The sequence below is a fragment of the Rhea americana genome, unplaced genomic scaffold, assembly GCF_003343005.1.
Source record: "Rhea americana isolate MKP2758 unplaced genomic scaffold, rheAme1 scaffold_8, whole genome shotgun sequence".
Lineage (NCBI taxonomy): Eukaryota > Metazoa > Chordata > Aves > Rheiformes > Rheidae > Rhea > Rhea americana.
This window is the reverse complement of record NW_028186978.1, coordinates 5,440,719-5,458,454: the sequence shown is the minus strand read 5'-3', so window position 1 is coordinate 5,458,454 and position 17,736 is coordinate 5,440,719. Positions and strand designations below refer to the sequence as shown.

The 17,736-nt window shown below is 43.9% G+C and overlaps 1 protein-coding gene across 2 annotated transcripts in view; it reads right to left on the bottom strand.

Moving 5' to 3' along the window:
- The window catches only part of RBM47 (RNA binding motif protein 47), an 81,308-nt gene extending 63,741 nt beyond the window's left edge, over nt 1–17,567 (bottom strand). For both annotated transcript variants that reach the window (XM_085322766.1, XM_085322767.1), the window contains exon 1: nt 17,512–17,567. The gene's annotated coding sequence lies outside the window, so the exon portion shown is untranslated. The remainder of the gene's footprint in view (nt 1–17,511) is intronic.
- Nucleotides 17,568–17,736: the final 169 nt, after the last annotated feature.

Here is a 17,736-nt window from a genome sequence, read left to right as displayed (position 1 = left end):
ATTCTCCCTGGCACAGGCTGGGAGGTAGCAGGAGCTGTGGGTCATCCCCACTGCGCAGTTTCGGTGAGCAAGGCAGCACCTTCCTCTGGAGGCAGCCAGCCTCACCGCACGGGACGACTCTGGGCAAGTTTAGTTTACTAGCAGAGATGCTGCCATTGGGGAACACAGATAGAAAGCTAAACTCCTTAGCACCCAAAATAAAGAAATCTTTTACACGGGGAAATACTGAGGAAGAAGATCAAATAATTAGTACTGTAACAAGTTTGCACTGCCCGCAGCTAGAAGAACTGCTCTCTGTGGAAGCAGGAATGTGGCTGATCCTGCAAAATCATGATAAGGGATCTACACCTAACATTTTTGGTTCACACGTGTCACAGGTACATTTCCGGGCAGCTCAYAGAAGGCAGAGAGCATTCAGGATTAAACTCTGGCAAAAAAACTCTCTATTTGAAGCAGCTGAAAATGGTTTGGCCACCTAGTGCTAATGCCACCTCTCTGGGTGTCACCTCTAGCACTAATGCCACGTCTTTACTCCTTCAGGGAAGGAGCAGAACTGTGTGAATAACTGTCCMTCCCCACAGCTACGCTCCTGTTGAAAACAACAGCAAAGATTCTTATTCCTTGCTTTCCTTCACAAAATAGAAATTCAGTTCTGTAGTGCTTCAATAATATTTCCTACAATTTTTCATAGTGTGCTCCAAACTGAAAAGTGAAAACATTTTTCTCGTAATTTAGTTTTACACAGATTAGATTATTTTCTAAAATTAACACAAACTTACAAGCAGTTTTATTAAACCGAGGTCTTCATTGTTTGGTAACTGTCTACATATATTTCCCCCAATTGGGATCCTGATAATCTTGTATATTGTGAGGAAAAAAGCRTGAGTACGGATTTCTGTTTTGATGTTTCATCACATTCGGGCTGTTGCTGGTTCTAGGTATGAAATAAAATTCAGTATATACAGATCTTGGTGATCTAATAGAAGGTCTAAATAGCATATCTYCGGCCCTCGTACAGAAGGATGATTCACGCAAGTCTATAGGTTCCCAGGCTGCTGTATAAGAGCACAGTCTGATCACTCATGTATAATGGCATAAATAGATGAATAATAGAAACTGCATTTTCAGTCCCACCCACATTTCATCGTATTTTCTAAAATCACTTAACACCTACATACAACGCTTGGGTAAGACTGACATATACAGCATACAAGGAAATCAGCATAGCTGTGCATGTATCTCAGGAAGAAATGATAGCTGGGTTTTCCTTCTTCTTCTTTTCTTTTTGGAAAAAAAAAAGAGTAAACAGCAGGCAGGTGGTAAWTGCCATTAGTTGCCAAGGGATTTCAGAAGTGGTAAGTCCTTGCACCCGCTCGTGTGGACTTGGACTTGGAGTGGAAGAGCTATTCTGAAATACTGCCGTCTGGCTTTCGACTGAGGCTGAGGTAGGCTCCAGCACACACCATGACCTTGCTGCTTTGGAGAACTGTAAGAATATTACCCTTGACTTGAATGGAAGCAGGATCAAGCCCTACCCAGAAAGTTTCATATGCTACGTGTCATATGTGTATGCCAGCATTATGCAACAGAGTGAAAAATGAAAACCTGTCAGGCACATAGCTGGTGCACTCAAGGACATACTGTTATTTGTTTTGCAGCTTTGCCACTCTAAGAGGGAATAACAATGTACCATTGATAGCTGCCATGATAAAGTCAACCAGAATGCCTCATTTTTTAACTTCCAGAACATGACCTAAACTTTGGAGGCAAATGGCTTGCTTGGCCTCAAGGTTTTGTTTAAAAAAAATTTAACTGAGAGAAAGCATTCACATTTTCCAGCTTTCTCCCTCTTCCAGACACCTCCACTTTTCCCTTGCTTTCTCCCCCAGCTGACATAGCTAAAGAAAAGAACCAGAATTAATTCACCTCCTAGTTCCTTTATTATTTATTTATTTATTTTCAGYCAAGTAGGTAGGTATTGTAAGTTGCCAACCTTTGCTTTCTGGAAATTCTTTGGTGTATTACTGCATAGCAGAGTGGTGTGACAAGGATAAAGAGATTAGAAGTAATTTCATATAACTCCTTCTTCTGTCAAGAGCTGCAGAGGGTTTTTACTTGTAACTCCAAGTGCTGTTGAAATTCTTCATTAAAAACTTTCAATATATGAGCAGGAAATCTCTAAGCACTAGGACACAAAGTAAGCAARAAAGAGAGAGAAAAGGTCAGAATATTAAAAGTAAATCAAAGTCCAAACAGAGAAAGAATATAAAGAATGGAAACTGCTTAACTGCAACAATAATAATGCATGTTAACTYCATGGGGGTTGACGCTAATTCAGCTTTGCAAGCTGGGAAACCATGTGCTGATTTTCACTAGTTTCAAGTAATTAGGCATAAACCAGTTCAGACACGGGCTCTCCTTGTCGCCATTAGACAGCTGAGCCCATGAGCTGATGCTGGACACTCACTACTGCAAGTTGCAATTGCTCACAGAAAATTCAGGCTGTTTTTTCCCTGTACATTGTACTACCAAACCTCCCATACAGCACATACATGCAAAATACGGCTTTTGCCAGGATAGTTTGTTGGGAACCTCCACCTCCCAGGGACATAAACTCTCAGTGGGAAGGCATTTTGCCAGTGTAGCTGTGGATGCACAGGGAGCTTTTCCTAGCCCAGGTATGACCCCTTGTTTTGTCAGTGTGGGAAAGGAGGGGGGCAGACCAGGGAGAAGGAGGAGTGAAAGATGATCTGATCGGCATAGCTGGGCCAGCAAAAGCTTGTACTGCAGACCTGGCCAAAGCTTTGCATATGAAAAGGAGCAGGCTTGCATTCCTTATGAATATCCCATAAAATGAACAAGGGTTAGGGCAGACATGAGATTAGAAGGTCTATCCTGCACTTTTCGAATAGTTATTGTCATATGTTATAAAGGTCCTCCTCGGAGCCGGTGACCTTGTGGAGGAACAGAGCAAGTGCCCGTGTGTGGGCACGACAGGAGGTACTGCTACCATGCCAAGTTATGAGAAGAGTTAAAACCCAGCGTCCCCTATTAGAGGGGTGCCAGCTCTTCCGCTTCATCCCTTTTTCTGTGTGTGAATCATCCACCCACTAGTTTTCATGAGCATGTTCACAATTTGGGCTTGCTCAATGAATGCTGCCCTGTGATCCACTGCATTTCAGCCTGCTCGGGAACTGTTTGCTTCATATTATCTCCAGCTATTTGCTCTGTGTGTGTGAGGTTTTCTGACTTTTGACTTCAAGCCTGTTGTATAWGGGTTGCCTTTCCCGTCCATGTTTGTGGTGCTTGGTACAATGGGGATCTTTCATTTGTGAGCTTCTGCTTTAGAACAATATATTGAAAAATGGATCTTTGCCAGTTTACACCAGCTCAGACATTTAACTTATTCAGGCTTTGATCCTGCACCTTTCAAGTAGGTCAAGCTTTTGCCATGTATCATTTTGGGATGGGTCTAGGGGATGGGAGCAGCCTCCCTGGAGCACTGYGCCACAGACCCAGGTCTGGCCCAAAGCAAGGTGCAACCTGTGACACAGCAGAGACAGCACTGTACAGCAGGCACTTTGCAACCCATAATCACATAATTGCTGTCTCCTAATGACTGAGGATTTCATGCACATGCACTGTGTCCCAACCTCACTCAATACCCTTAACCTGGTTATATAGAAGAGCGTGAAAAGCACTTGCCTTCGCYGCTCAACTCAAACAAGTTTAGACTCGGTCTGCCGCCCTCCATCCCCCCTCGCTAACCTCATTTGTTCATGCCAAGCAAATATGCAAATCCTGCACGGCAGGGGCAATCTGAGCAGTGCTGACGCTGCTTTAAACACATTTCTGCCAGCAAACTCGCAAGCAGTTAGGAAGGTGTAGAGAGTTTACTTTAGTTTTAAGGTTCCCTGAGTTGCCAAACTGGTCCCACCTATGGTTCCTGAGCTTTATGCTACAAATACATAAGAGCAATGGTCGTGCTCCCAGTGTCCTGTTCCTTGTCTTAAAACAAGCTAACTTAAAGTAACTGTAATTTACACTAACAAACCACCAGGAGAAAGAGATCCAACCCTCCCCCCTCCAGTAGCATAAGGTGTACTTTCTGCATTTGATTACTGCCTTTAAAATTTGTTTTAATTAAGCAGATCTCGAAGTAGGTGTAATGTGGCGGTCAGCTCAATGCTGGCCATGTTCTATAAGCTAGGTAACATCTGTGGAAGGTTAGCCCGGGTAATAACCCAGTCTGCATTTGGATCCATCCACTTCCCCTTTTACCACATCAAGCTCAAATCCTCCCCTCTCATCTTCACTAATTTCTCACAGCACTGCCCTTGCTATTTGTCTTCTCTCATCCYTTCCTTCTTTATAGTCCTAACTTTTTTATCATCCTTGCCTTCTCCATGAGCTATTTTTCCTGCTGCAGCTGTGTCAGTGACAGCAGTCACCACTTGGAGACACTGGCCATTGCCCTTACGTGGCTGCAGAACATCAGCTCCTCGGGTCCGCCAGCAAGGGGGCTCGCAGGACCATTTCATCCTGCACGATCCGGGCTAGTTTAAGCACTTCAAGCACCCAGCAACTCAGGGGTGCTTTTGTGAGCTGCCTGCAGTAATTTCTGAGCGCCGATCGTGTGCTATGAAACCACCAGTAAGCCGAGCAGCTGCGAAGGTAACCTGAGGACCACTGACACGTCCTCAGGAGACCCACGCTCCCCCTCTGAGGACTCATCAGTTATTTTACTAACGTAATCGGGTGGGTGACTCTCGCACGGGAGGATCCTACGCTCGGTTCCAGCTGTTTTGGTACTTCAGCCAATGCATGGGCTGTAATTTGGATGAAAGCACGGGTATGGGCCTCGGCGCAGGCGCGACAACCCAGGACCCCCTTCTCGGTCTGGAGCCGATGGATTTTTCGCAGTGCTCCGAAGCTGCTCCTTGGGGTGCTCCCGCGGGCCCTGTGGCAGCCCCAAAGAGGAACGCTGCGCTGCGGCACGTGCGCGTGCTAGTGATTCATATTACTAACCAAAACAGGAAAAAACAGTAAGGGAGATGGTTTATTTTGCCCCAAAGCAAACATTTCATTTATGGATTCTCTACTTTTTTTTTTACTGTTAAATTTAGTCACACTTTTAAATGAAATATCATTCTGAAGTGAAAAAAGGTTGTAGTATTTCGGAAACATGGAAGTAACACTTCAACTTACTTAAATATGTTTTTATTTGTTCACCCAAAATAACCTGTTAAATCTGACATAAATCCACAACTAGATCTGATTAATCCTAAAGCACATTTTTTCAGTGAAGAAGACATTTATCTAAAAATCTTCACCTGTACCTAGCTGCCGGCTAAACCATGCACTCAGAACTCTAGTAAATTTCTTAACTTATATTCTGTGCCTCAGTTTTTTAATAAATGAATCCCACAGTGTTGTTTTGCAGACTAACTCATTACTGTTTATGAAGTATTGAAATACTAGAGATGGACACCACAAAAAAGCCTAAGAAAAAATAATGATGCTCCCTTCAGAACAAAGCAGTGCAAAAGCATACAGCATTTATACTCAGAACAGCAAGGAAAACAAACAAATATAAAATAAATTGCTCACTTACTGACCCCCTTGCCTTTCATACATGGTATAAGGCAAGAGTTCTGCAAAAGAAAGAACAGTACTGACGATGTCAAAAAACAAAACATAATCATACATACCAGAAAGCAAATTAAGATTGTACAGACAATAAATCTGGCACTACCAAAATTACACACTTAATATTTTTTCTGCACGAAGTATCCCTTTGCAATGTTTCCTAAGCTTTTATCTATTTTTTGAAGCAAACTGAAAAACAAAACTAAATTCCATCATGTGGCATCCTAGTGACGCCTGTGTCACAAGGAAGGGTGGCACGTGAGACTCACCACATAGACTTCTGCTAGTAACTAGATAAATCACAGAAACAGGAAAACAGCACAGCACTTGCTTGTAGCTGTGGGGTACGGGAGGACACAGGACCTGGGGGGGTGGGTCCCAGGCAACCTAAACGTCCTAAATGGAAACGTGGTGCTTCTGGTCCCCCTTCCATCCAAATTATCTCACTAAATCCCCCTTTCCGCCAGCCTTGACTCCCAAGCAGCTTTTCCAGGCAGATGGGCTTGTTCCCATGCCTGCCCCCACTGCAGTCCCAGTGTCCCTCTTCTCTTCCTTTGGTTCCTCCATTCAGCCTGTTCTTGACATCCCCAACCCCCAGCGTCTTGTTTCTTGGCTCCCTTTGCCTGCAGGTGGCCTGAACCCTGCTCCCCGATTCAGACACGGAGAGCCTAGCACCCTAGTACTGCAGCTCCAGTTAAAACCTGCTCATGCAGGTGCATGCTTCGCGTGAACAGTATTTTCTGGCACTTGGATGATAAAAGTTGAAGAAGTCTCCACTAAGTGCAAGGCAACTGTGGTTCTCAGAGGTTTATATCCTGTTTAAATCTGGGTAGCTCCGCGCAAAAGCCACTTCCCTGCTAAATGTCAAGTCATCGCCCTGGGATGCTCCAGAGAAAGGGGTTGCAAAAATGTGAAAAGAGCAAATTCTCTCATTTTGATTTCAGACATGGCCAAGTCATTTCAGCTTAAATGGCCCTTGGGCCTCTATCCAGACAAATGCAGATCTGCAYGTGCCTGGGGCAAACTTTTTTGCCATTCAGAGTTTCAGTCTAAGGAGTTAAAGCTTTGCAAAATTATGACCAAATGAAAATAGCCTCATACTAAGAAATTCAGGGCAATCTTATTAACCAGAGGTGGTCTGCCTTTTCTCCCTTCCTTTTAAATCTATTCACATGATGGAAGCTTTTTGAYATGAAAGCCTCATGCACACACTGCAGCCACAGCCATGGACCTCTGCAAGCCGTGTTGTGTGCACAGTTATTTAAGGAGTGGACAACAGCAGTTCTATCTACTTATCCAAACTGAAGCTACTGGCAGCTTTCGCAGTGCATTTAAAACTACTTTTCTAAAAATCATGATTATACCACACATATGAAGCAGAAACCCAAGCCTTGCCACAGCCGGGATAAGCACAGCAACTGGGGGCTTGCAGTCCTTCTCCTGCCTCGAGGTGTCACAGCAGACACCACTCACCCAGCAGAACCCACAGGTCTCACTGGGTGCAACCACCTGTACCCCTCATACCGCTTGTACACTTTATAATGACAAAGATCTCTGGAGCACCAGCAGCAATTCCACAAACCAGCTAAACTCCACAAACTTCCTGGCCCCAGGGAGGTGGGCTGCAGAAGGCAGTTTAGGAGAAGGGAGCTGAGCCAGAGAGCACTGGCGTTTGGGTCAGGGATCCAGCTGGTTGTCACCTTCCTCCACCCCTTCAAACAAACAGAAACTCCCCAAAAGACTTTTAAGCCAGACCAGATCCTGCTGACAGATATCACACACCAGCAGCATGGTTGGCTGTAATGGCAGAGGCCAAGACGAGCATCGGGGGCAGTAATCACATAACTGATACCCACAGCAGCTGGCAACATCACACCGGACTGTGCCATCGGTAACTTGTCTGTGCCACTTTCTGCGGTGCGGCAGGGATTTCAACCCAGGTTTCCTAAGCCTTAAACTTGGTGTTCTTCCTGCAAAACCAGTCATGCCTGTGCTTTTCTTCATTTTCTTCTTGTTTGGCTTGTTCTACACCCTATTGCGTATATGCATACAAGAGTACGTGTGGATGCAGAAGGAATCCTTTTTAATTGTGATTGACATTTGCAGAAGCTTGGAGAATATAGTGATTTTTGGCACAAGTTACTTTCCAGATAAGGATTAACACTAAATTAAGGAGAATATAGTGATTTTTGGCGCAAGTTACTTTCCAGATAAGGATTAACACTAAATTAACAAACTGGTGTTCTTTGTTTAAAACAGGCCACGTTTCAAAATGGAGGCGGCTTCCAGATTTCTGCACAAAGATCGTGCTTTGATTTGGAAATAGGGAAGCACAGCAAGGGTTGCAACACCSGCTTCATTAGCTTGTCATCTCATTGTGTGCACAAATACAACTTAAGAAAGAGATAAGATTAGATGAGGAGGAAATGTGATAGAAATGGTTCAGGTTTGGAGCTGCAGAAGGAGCAGTAAAACGTGACTCTTCTCGGATTGCTCAAGGTAAAGCGGACGTTTTGGGGGACAAGAGGCCAGTGCCCTTTCTGCGTTTGGGCCTCTGGCTGGAGTCCAGATCTGAACAACATGAAATAGAAGCCTGATTCCATCCTCTTGGGTCTCATTCGGAGTTCCCAGCCGCGGAGCGGCAGCCCTTCCCAACCGCTTCTCCTTGGTGCCAGCGGCTCTGCAGCCCGCTCCGCAGCCCTTCGAACTGGCTTGCACACGCCCCGGCCCTCCACAGGCCAYGGCTCAGCGACCCTTGCTGCGCATCGGCGCAAATACCCGCCCTGCTCCAGACCTAGCAGTAGCAGTGGTAGGTCCCACCTCAGCAGTGTGCCCAGAGGGAACAACAGAACAGCTCGCTCGCCCCAGAAACAACACTCACGCYGGAAGCAAAAGGCAGACAGAAAGATGGGGAAGCAGTGAGTTGGCAACACGCTGCCGGCAAGCGGCTGCAGCGCACAGTACGGACGGAGCCCACCAAGGAGTTTCAGTCCTGTGGTTTTGAATCTTGAACTCAGAAACTTGCACAACATCGACAACGCAGCYTAACGAACCCTCTCTGTGCTGACCAGAGCTCTGGTGAGGGTTGGTCCAACCCGTTTGTGGGTAGTCCTCAGACGTGACTACACATGTGGGGGCAGGAAGCTGTGTATCTGCCCTGTAGTAGCATGATTACAGCCCCCARACCTACAGCAGGATCCTTCCTGATTAGCTTGGAGACTGAGAAAAAAGAACATACAGTTGCTTGCATAGAAAAATATATATATATAAAAATGAAGGTGTGTCCAAAGGTACTACAAAATTACATCCTAGTTTACAGCATGCTAACTCCCCAGTGCAGACAAGCCTTGAGTACCCACAATATTCATGGTCAGCTATGGTCTGTAACTGACAATTTTCTTTCTTGCCAGTTTGAAGTTTTATCGCAAGTCTAATCATCTATTGTTTCACAAAAACTTTATGTATATACTGCATTTTTCATAAAGTTTATTGCACTGTCTCCAGGTAAGTGGATTCTACAGTCAGCAGTTTTGCTTTCAGTTTCTCTGGAGACCCCATATTTTTATAGAACTTCTTTAATTAAAACAAAACAAAACAAAACAAAACTTGTGTCTTTTGGAAAATGTAAAGAGGGAGAGGTACTTCCTGCTGGAGGCAGGTGCATTCCCATTGTCTCTTGTATATATTTGTATATAAATATATTATATTATAATATAATATATTTATTATATTATATTATATTATATTTATTATATTATATTTATTTATATAAATATATATTTATTATATTATATTTATTATATTATATTATAATAATATAATATATTATATTATAAATATATATTTGTACATATAAATATATGTATATATATACATATATTTGGTATGTTCTTTAACAGCCTGTCTCCTACAGCCCTTCTAAGGAGCGGATTTCTAAAATTTTATGWGGGGAGACAGAAATACATATTTCCTATATATTGGAGAGGAAACTAAGGTACAGTGAGCCAAACCGACTCGCTCAAGGTCACTCTGCCTAAACCACAGCTGGTGGCTGGGCACTGATAGCCAAGAGCCAGTGCTTTGTGAATGAAGGGTCCAACACTGAGACGGATTTGTGCTGACGCTAGCTGTGCGTACACGGGGAAGCCTCCGTCTGTTCAGAAGAAGCAGTGTATTCATCAAAACAACTGCAAAGTTAAAATACCAAAGCCTCGTTCTCTTCCCATGCACAGGTTACCAGGACACTTCTACTGACTTCAGTGAAGTCCGTGATCACTGACAGCAGAGTAAATGAAAAGCCACCGTTTGCACAAGGAGGCAAGAGGAATAATTTGCTCCTTCACTTCTTCTGTCTCTGTGATCTACACATGGGAGCGTGGGTCCGTGGCTCAGATTTCAGCCTCCTCCATGAAGCCACGAGCTGATGCTGGCCGAGGAGGGAGGCTCTATCCTGTGCCACACTGCTCTACCAGTGCGTGGTGGTGTGCACATGGCCCCTTGGACCACCACAAACAGCCATCCCACCACAGCCCCACAGGTCGTTTTTGACCTTTGCTACCCAGGGGCAAAAAGGATGACAAATAACGTCTGAAATCCCTGCCAAGTTTTAATCATGTCTCTCTTCCTGCTAGTACACCACGAACAACTCATCTTCAGGACACACAAAGCCACAGTTAAAACTCCAGATAATATGTTAGGTGTAGCAAAAGCAGCCTGGAGCTGCCCTGCGAGGAAAACAGCTACTTTCCCTGCACTTTTATCATTCTGATGAGAAAGCTATCAGCCAAGGCCACCAGCACCTCCAGTTTAGTAATACTTAACTGCTCTTACTTAGGGCTTCTGGCAATTCCTTGCACATCCCTTAGAGCTGTAGATTTTGTAAAGAGCCCTATATATCAACCATACAGTGATCTGATAAACTTTCCCGAGGCAGGTGGCCCTGCAGCAAGCATGACTAGCTCCTTACAGATATGAGTATCTTTTACAGGAATTTCTAAGGAATTTTCTTACTTAGGCTTATAGGGTTAGCAGACAGTAAAAAATGGTATTGTTTGTCAGTCTGCTTTGCAGCTTACCAAGAGTGTTAGTGTGGACAGCAATATCTGTAGAAAAAACAGATTTTTTTCAAGAAGAATAAAAACTGAGCATGGGTAGACATGTTCTTTAATCTTCACAGCACCTCAAATAGTGGCCTGCAAATACCAGTGGGAAAACAGAAGTCCGAGAAAAGGACCAAGGGGTATGGTATGTGAGGAAGGGCTCCTGGGGATGCAACCCAACGCACTGTGATGCAGGGAGGAGCAGAGCGGTCACGGACTCATATTCCAAGAGCTACTGCCCATCGCAGGCCAGGTTCTTGCGATCACACACAACACGAGGCCGAGCTCCCGCACGGCATACCAGACGCTCCTTGCCACCCCTGCAGTATTTGGAAAGATTTATTCTACACACGTACAGCCTGACCTGTGATTCATGCAGGTAAGTCGATACTTGGTACTTCAGGACGTGGAAGAAGCACGTAGAAGCCTTTTGGTTTATTATTGCTCAATACAATTAGCTTTTATGAAAATTACTTTTTTTTTTCCTTCCTGCAGGACAAAGGTGACCCGTTCAGCTCACTATGAGCCCAGTGTGATCCACCATTCACTAAAACTCACTAGTGTCACCTACTTGCTAAGTGTGCCTATTTGTAAGGAAAGCACAGCTCTCTCACTAAGGGGCACAGCACAAAGCAGCTCACTAGCTTCTATCAGTCTCTCTTTTAAATTGTGTTTAACAGTTTAGTCTTGAGGCTGAATTCAGGCTTCCCACCCAGTCTGCCTGCCGGAGTGTCCTCAGAAGAGCAATGAGGCTGAGCCAGCCGCTCGACCCAGAGGGAGCCCTTCAAACCTGACTGTGCCCCAGGCAAAGCTTGCTCCCAGTGCCTCGGGAGTTGTAAAGCACCACAACATACCTCTGTTTGCAGCTGCCTGGGGCTGGATGCTCAGAATAAGCAGAACAAGCTTGTCAGCAGCATCTGCTCTCCCTGTTTATTTCATAAACACTGAGTAAGACACAACAAACTGAAAGCAACAAGTAGAGGTGTGTTCATATCATCATGGTCACCTGAGACACCTCCAGTTTCCCTTCAATGTGCCAAATGCACAATTAGCAAGTCTGATAACGCCCGTCTTTTCCTGGTCCACTTTACGAGGCCAAGAAGCAAAGGCCAGAGCCACAGGTTGTATTGCAATCCCAATAGTTTGAACACACTTATCTATGAAATATTTCCCTGCTTGCAGTATTTCATAGTCCCATGTTCCTGTGAGCTTCACGCACCTTATTAGTGCTATCTTTAATGGGAATACTAATGACAGTGAAATGCTCCCCATGTGGAGAAGTGTGCCATAGCATGAGGGTGACTATGCGCAACAGCATGAACTCCGGTGAAATTGCAGCATCCACAGCCAGCAGAGATTTTGCTGCCAAAGGTGTTCACATGATGTGGACATGGCCTAAAGCCACGTTAATAACATGAGTATTTCATCAAGGTGAGTTTAACAAACTCTCATGTTGTAAAAACGTCTTAAGGACATAGCCCTCCGTGTATATTTATGTCTGCCTCTACTCTGCCTCCACACCTTTGGTATCATTTTCCCAGGTCTAGCCCTTTGCCCATCCCAAGCCTTGACAATCCCCACAGTTGAACCCCACATGCTGTCTGCCTGCTTCCTCACACCCCTGTGTCTCCATTCCTCATCTCGTCTCTAGAGCACACACTCCAACTTTAAAGACCTCAGTCAGCCATAGTCTCTCCAAATCTCCTTCCCTACAGGCCCCMAAACCTCCTTGTTGCTTCAGCAGAAACCTTTTCAAACCCTACTGAGAGCTTCTTCTCAGATACTCCCTAACTGGTATCAGACTGTACTCAGTGCACTGGCCTCTTCTTTGTTTACTCTCTCCTGCCACTTTTATCCTCTCTCTCCTGCTCCTTTTCTTCTTTTCATGGATCCTTACTTATTAGTAAGTAACCTCCCCCATTATGTCCTGCCATTCAGCCTTTCCGTGATTTCTACACCATCAGCCCTGATGACCTCTGTCTTGCTTTTAAACCCCTTCTTTCTACCAAATTTAATTGCAAATTCTCTCTATGCTTCAATTTCTTTCATTTTGCCTTCCAGTCAATATCCATTCCCAGCTGACACCCTTCACCCACTTTTTCTGGTATCTTCTGAAAGCCTGACTATCGTTTCCAGCTCAACGTAGATAAAACAGTCCTTAATACTCTCACCTCAAGAGGTTCCTGAAATCTCGTTTGTCTCCCACCATCAGCGACAACTGTTGTTCTGCTGATGGACCTGGGCATCATTTTTATTTAGACAGACTTGCTTTGCAGGTACAGCTAAGATGTGAGATGTTTTCTGCAAACACATCAACAGATATTGCCTATGCTATCTATCCTCATAGCTAAAACTCTTCTCCAGGCTCTCACTCTCACATTATCTTGATAATGGCTATATCCTTTCCTCTGGCTTTCATAATTGCCATCTTTATTCAGTTTCATCTTCCAAATGCTATTACAGAGGTCATTTTCATAGCCTATTGCTTTGGGCATTCCACTCATTTTTATGTTTCTGCTTACTAGCTCTCCATTCTCTAACAAATAAAATATTAGGTGTCCTTACACACACAGCTTGCACAGGCAGACAGAACTGAATGACGAATGCTCTCGCAGCTCTTGAATGCCCACACTGTACTTACCAGCAAGTACCTTCTCTGTTTTCTCTCATACTTTCTCCCTGGAAGGACCTCCCTGTTCACAACCACAAAGAAATTTCACTAATCTCTTAAATTCCTTCTTAAAACTCTCCTTGTCCCCATGCTGCTGAAATAGTGCAGCAAGTCTGGCTGCCCAAGTGCTATGGCTGCTTTGTACCCAGCTGACCAGTCCCCCACTATTTCCGTGTGCTCTGTTTTTTCTTGCCTTGTATTTCATGCGTGAACCCCATGCGGTGGTGACAGTCCTTCTGCTCTCTGCTTGCAAGCAGATGCGCGCACACACAGCAGCAACATCCTGACCAGGAATCCCAGCCCTATGACAGTGCAATAATTAATGATGATTTCAGTTTTACCAAGAAGTCAGCTTGCCAAAGCTGAACCTGTGCTCTGACTTGTGGTTGATTCTAGTAAGCTTCTGTGGTAAGAAACAAAAATACAGAGGCAGGATTTCTTTTTATTTSAAGACAGAACTGAAATACGTCCATTAGTTACCCAGAGGCCAAAAAATGAATACAGACCCTGAGATATATCATTTGAGGTAGTGCTTCTATAGAATAAAATTCCTTGTGGGGCCGGGTGGCCCTTACATTGACCAATACGATAGACAGCGTTTCATTTTTCAATGGTTGGTTAAGTCTTGAAATGGCTTGTCCACTTTGGACATAGCTGAAAATTACTGGTGTCTCATGACTCTTTTATAGCACGTTGTAGATGATTTGCATTTGCACTTTTTTTACAGCTCTTGCCAAATAAGCCCATCTGTGCTGATTTTGTCTCTGGTTTATGACCCAGCTAGGTAAAAGATAGCATCCATATATAACGTATATTTTATAAAATACATTAAAAAACCCCCTCCTCTTTTCAAATGAACGTTTGCTTATGATCGTGCCAAATCGAAGTCTGGAAAGGACAAGAAAATGCCCTCAAATACCAGGTAGTCAGCTTTGCAGTTATTAAGAAGTTGCTCTGCTCTGTTGAGTTTACTGTGTCACCAAAACCCTAACAGCCGTAACTATACAAAGCCTACATTGTCTCAACAAGGCTGCTGAGAAGATGCGCTTGATCTTGGCAAGAGCTAGGTGTACCCAGAAGCATTTTATTGGAAAAAAAGAACAATAACAAAGAAATATTATTTTAGGCCTCTTACTGGAAAAGATAAAGGTTAGAATCCTTCCTCCTACTAAAACAGTATTGAGTAATACCCTGTTGATAGGATAAATTTCAGAAATTCAAAAATTTCACTTCAAATCCCCATATGAAACAAATTTCAAAGCAGCTTTACTACAAAATAAGGAAGGGATACTCAGATTTATAGGTTTAATCACTGGTAATTTGGAGATCTAAACTTCCTGACTAAGAAGGTAACTGCATACACTAATACATACCCATGGAGATCGTCCTTTATAGTTAGCCTATCAGATTTACTTCCTTTCTACGAAGCAAACCTGATCTTTACTTTCACTTAAGTCATTGATTTCTGTTATTCTCGACAGAAACAGGATCTGGCACCCTAGAGATCTAGGGCTGTTTGTTCACAGAGCCCACATTTTTCCCTATTAAGTTTCTCGGTAAATCTGAGCAATTTGATTTGAGAAATCATACACAGATGATCAAGGCCAGCAGTCTGAATGAAAAGAGGCAAGACTAAGTTATTGCTTCACCTGTAAGTTTCATGTAACATCTGCAGGAGTTTGTCATCCTAACAGTGCTGTGTGCTCCTACGGAAAACCAACCCCGGCATGCGTACCCTGCTTCTGAATAATCCTCGGATCTTCTTCGCTAGGTGCTCTTTAAAAAAATAGCATATTAATAAATTTTGAATATGTCATTACCCAACTCAACAAATACGACTTCAGTGTACAGTTAAAACCATAAAAATCAACTTCATCTATTGTGAGAGCCAACAAGATCTGTGGTGGCAGGTGTAAATTGCCATTTACGTTTCTATGATTAGATACTTTCATCAGCTACCAACAAAGTCTACTTCTGAGCTCATTTCCATTTTTTCCCCTAAGCTGTCTTAATTCTGATGGAGAAAAATAGCAGACAGTGAAAAAAATCTAATGAGCAAAGCAATCTCAAAACCAGAAACTCTCTCAGCTTTTGCAGAAGAATTTCTAACACTTTATAGAGCAATAACAAAGGAGTGAGTAGGCTGTGCCATGTGGAAGAAGCCAAGCTTGGACACCAAGATATCAAGACATGGGCATCCACAAAAGCAGGCCCAAGYGCTGGGAGAGCTCAGCACCAGCAGACCTGGCACTGATGCCTGCTTGGCCGAAGCCTAGTGGGTTCAGGCCACACAGGTCCAAGACTTCAGACAGAATTGCCATTGGAACAATATTGTCTGAAGGCTTTGCCATCTCTGCTGCTTATAGTAAATACTTTTATTCCAAGGTTTTCAACRTTTTTTAATCTGGTTTATTGAATGCAGCACATTCCTTTACTTTCTAAAACTTCAAACAAAGATTTCTCATCCCAGGATGCTGTAGGAACACACAGAAATGATTAGGAACTGTATTTACATGCCAACCAATTGCAAATATTTCCTTAACAATACCTAACTTGCAGAGCTTGTGCGTTTTGTTCTATGTTTCAGAAAATGAGAGTATCTGAAAGCCCAAGGAAAAGCCCAGTTCTCACCTCACCCTGATTTAAGTCAGGAGCACATGCCTTAAAGTCAGTGAAGATGCATTGGTTTAAAATAGGTCAGGAGAAAAATTTGTCCCAGGAAGACAGTACATAAGAGGAGTGGGGGAGAGAAAGTGAGAGAGAGCAAGAAAAAAATGTATGAAAAAAGCATTTGTTTCTTCATTTATCTCCCAGACAGTAGTTTGCCAGCCTTTTAGTAATTTTGGTATGACACCAGCTCACAGTGTAATTCTGCCGTTATCTTAGTTTCCTTTCAGAAAGTGCATGTTGTCTTCCAGTTTTTCAACTTTATACCAGGCTCTGCTTAATACCACGGGTGACCTCTCACCCCCACGCGCTGGCACCTGCAGCGCACAGAAATGTGGAGCGTATCCCTCTGGCAACCCCTCTGGCAGTCGTCCTCAGCACAGCAACTTGCTGCGTCTTTGTTGCGAAACCCACGTATTTCCCCCTTTCGCATCATGTGAACTCGGCTCAACTGGTAAAGAATAATTGTAGGCTTGTCCAAATTATCATTTGCAAAGTCTAGAAGGCTCATAAAGGCACCAATATTTARTTTGCACTAGCCTCAGGCTCTTAGTTTCAGTCAGTCTTACTCCCTTGCCCTCTGTTAGGTCAGCTCAGTTGAGCTGATAAAATTTAGGTGGGTTTGTGAGATCTGCTACGTCCCAATCCATGTTTAACTCTTGTAATACTTTGGCTTTAGCCCAAAGTTTTATTTTAAAATCCTGAAGAGAAACGAGCTGTGTAATTTTCCCTCCAAAAACCCAGCTATTCMTTTTAACATGAACAGAGAGCCCCATCTAATCACCTCAGACTGAAGAAGCTTGACCAAGCTTCTGAGCTCAGTATGGGGAAATATCTGATCAATACACATATTTTAAATGTCGTCAGAAACTTTTCCAAGATAAGATCCCATTCTCACGCTAACAGTCTGTAACAGACCCCCGGACAGCAGCCTCGCTGAGAACCCATTTGTCATCTCAGAGCTGTGTCACAGCTCTGTGCTCTACACCAACTACAGCATTTTAAATGTGGAAGAGAAACAAACAGCTATTCAAACAAAATTTACTCCAAAGCCATTAGGCACTTCATGTTGTAATTTCTGTTTGACAAGGAGATACATAATCCCTTTAAACTGAACTTTCAAACCCAAATATCATTTCTCACTCTTATTTAATATTTGCTTCTGCCTCTTATCTGTCATCTTTTCCCAGAGTTATGATTACAAGACGTTAGAAATCTGCCACTTGGGAAGAACAACCAAAACTTCATTCAGAATCTCTGCAGTCCACTTGGTTAGGCTCCCCCCGCCCCAGAGAAAAATGTTTTAAATTGTATTTTCGGAGCGAACTTCTATCCTACCACGTTGTCAACCCCATCACAGGAGAGTAAACCCTCAGATAAGGGCCTAGGAACAGCAGAGCAAAGCAAAGCAAAGACGGTACCTACCTGAAGCCGCGGTGCGCCCGGAGCCACCTCTGCGCCTGGCACCATTCACGGGCAAAGACAACGTTTCCGGGCAGCCACCGAGCGCGTTTTCTGGTCTGGCACGCTGCTGCTGAACGCGGGCCGCGGAGCAGCTCGCTCCGCGCGGAGCTGCTGCCGGGAGCGGCGGCTCGCTGCGCCTTACCCCCTCTCCCGGCTCGCCGCTTTTTTTTTTTTTTTTTTTTTTTT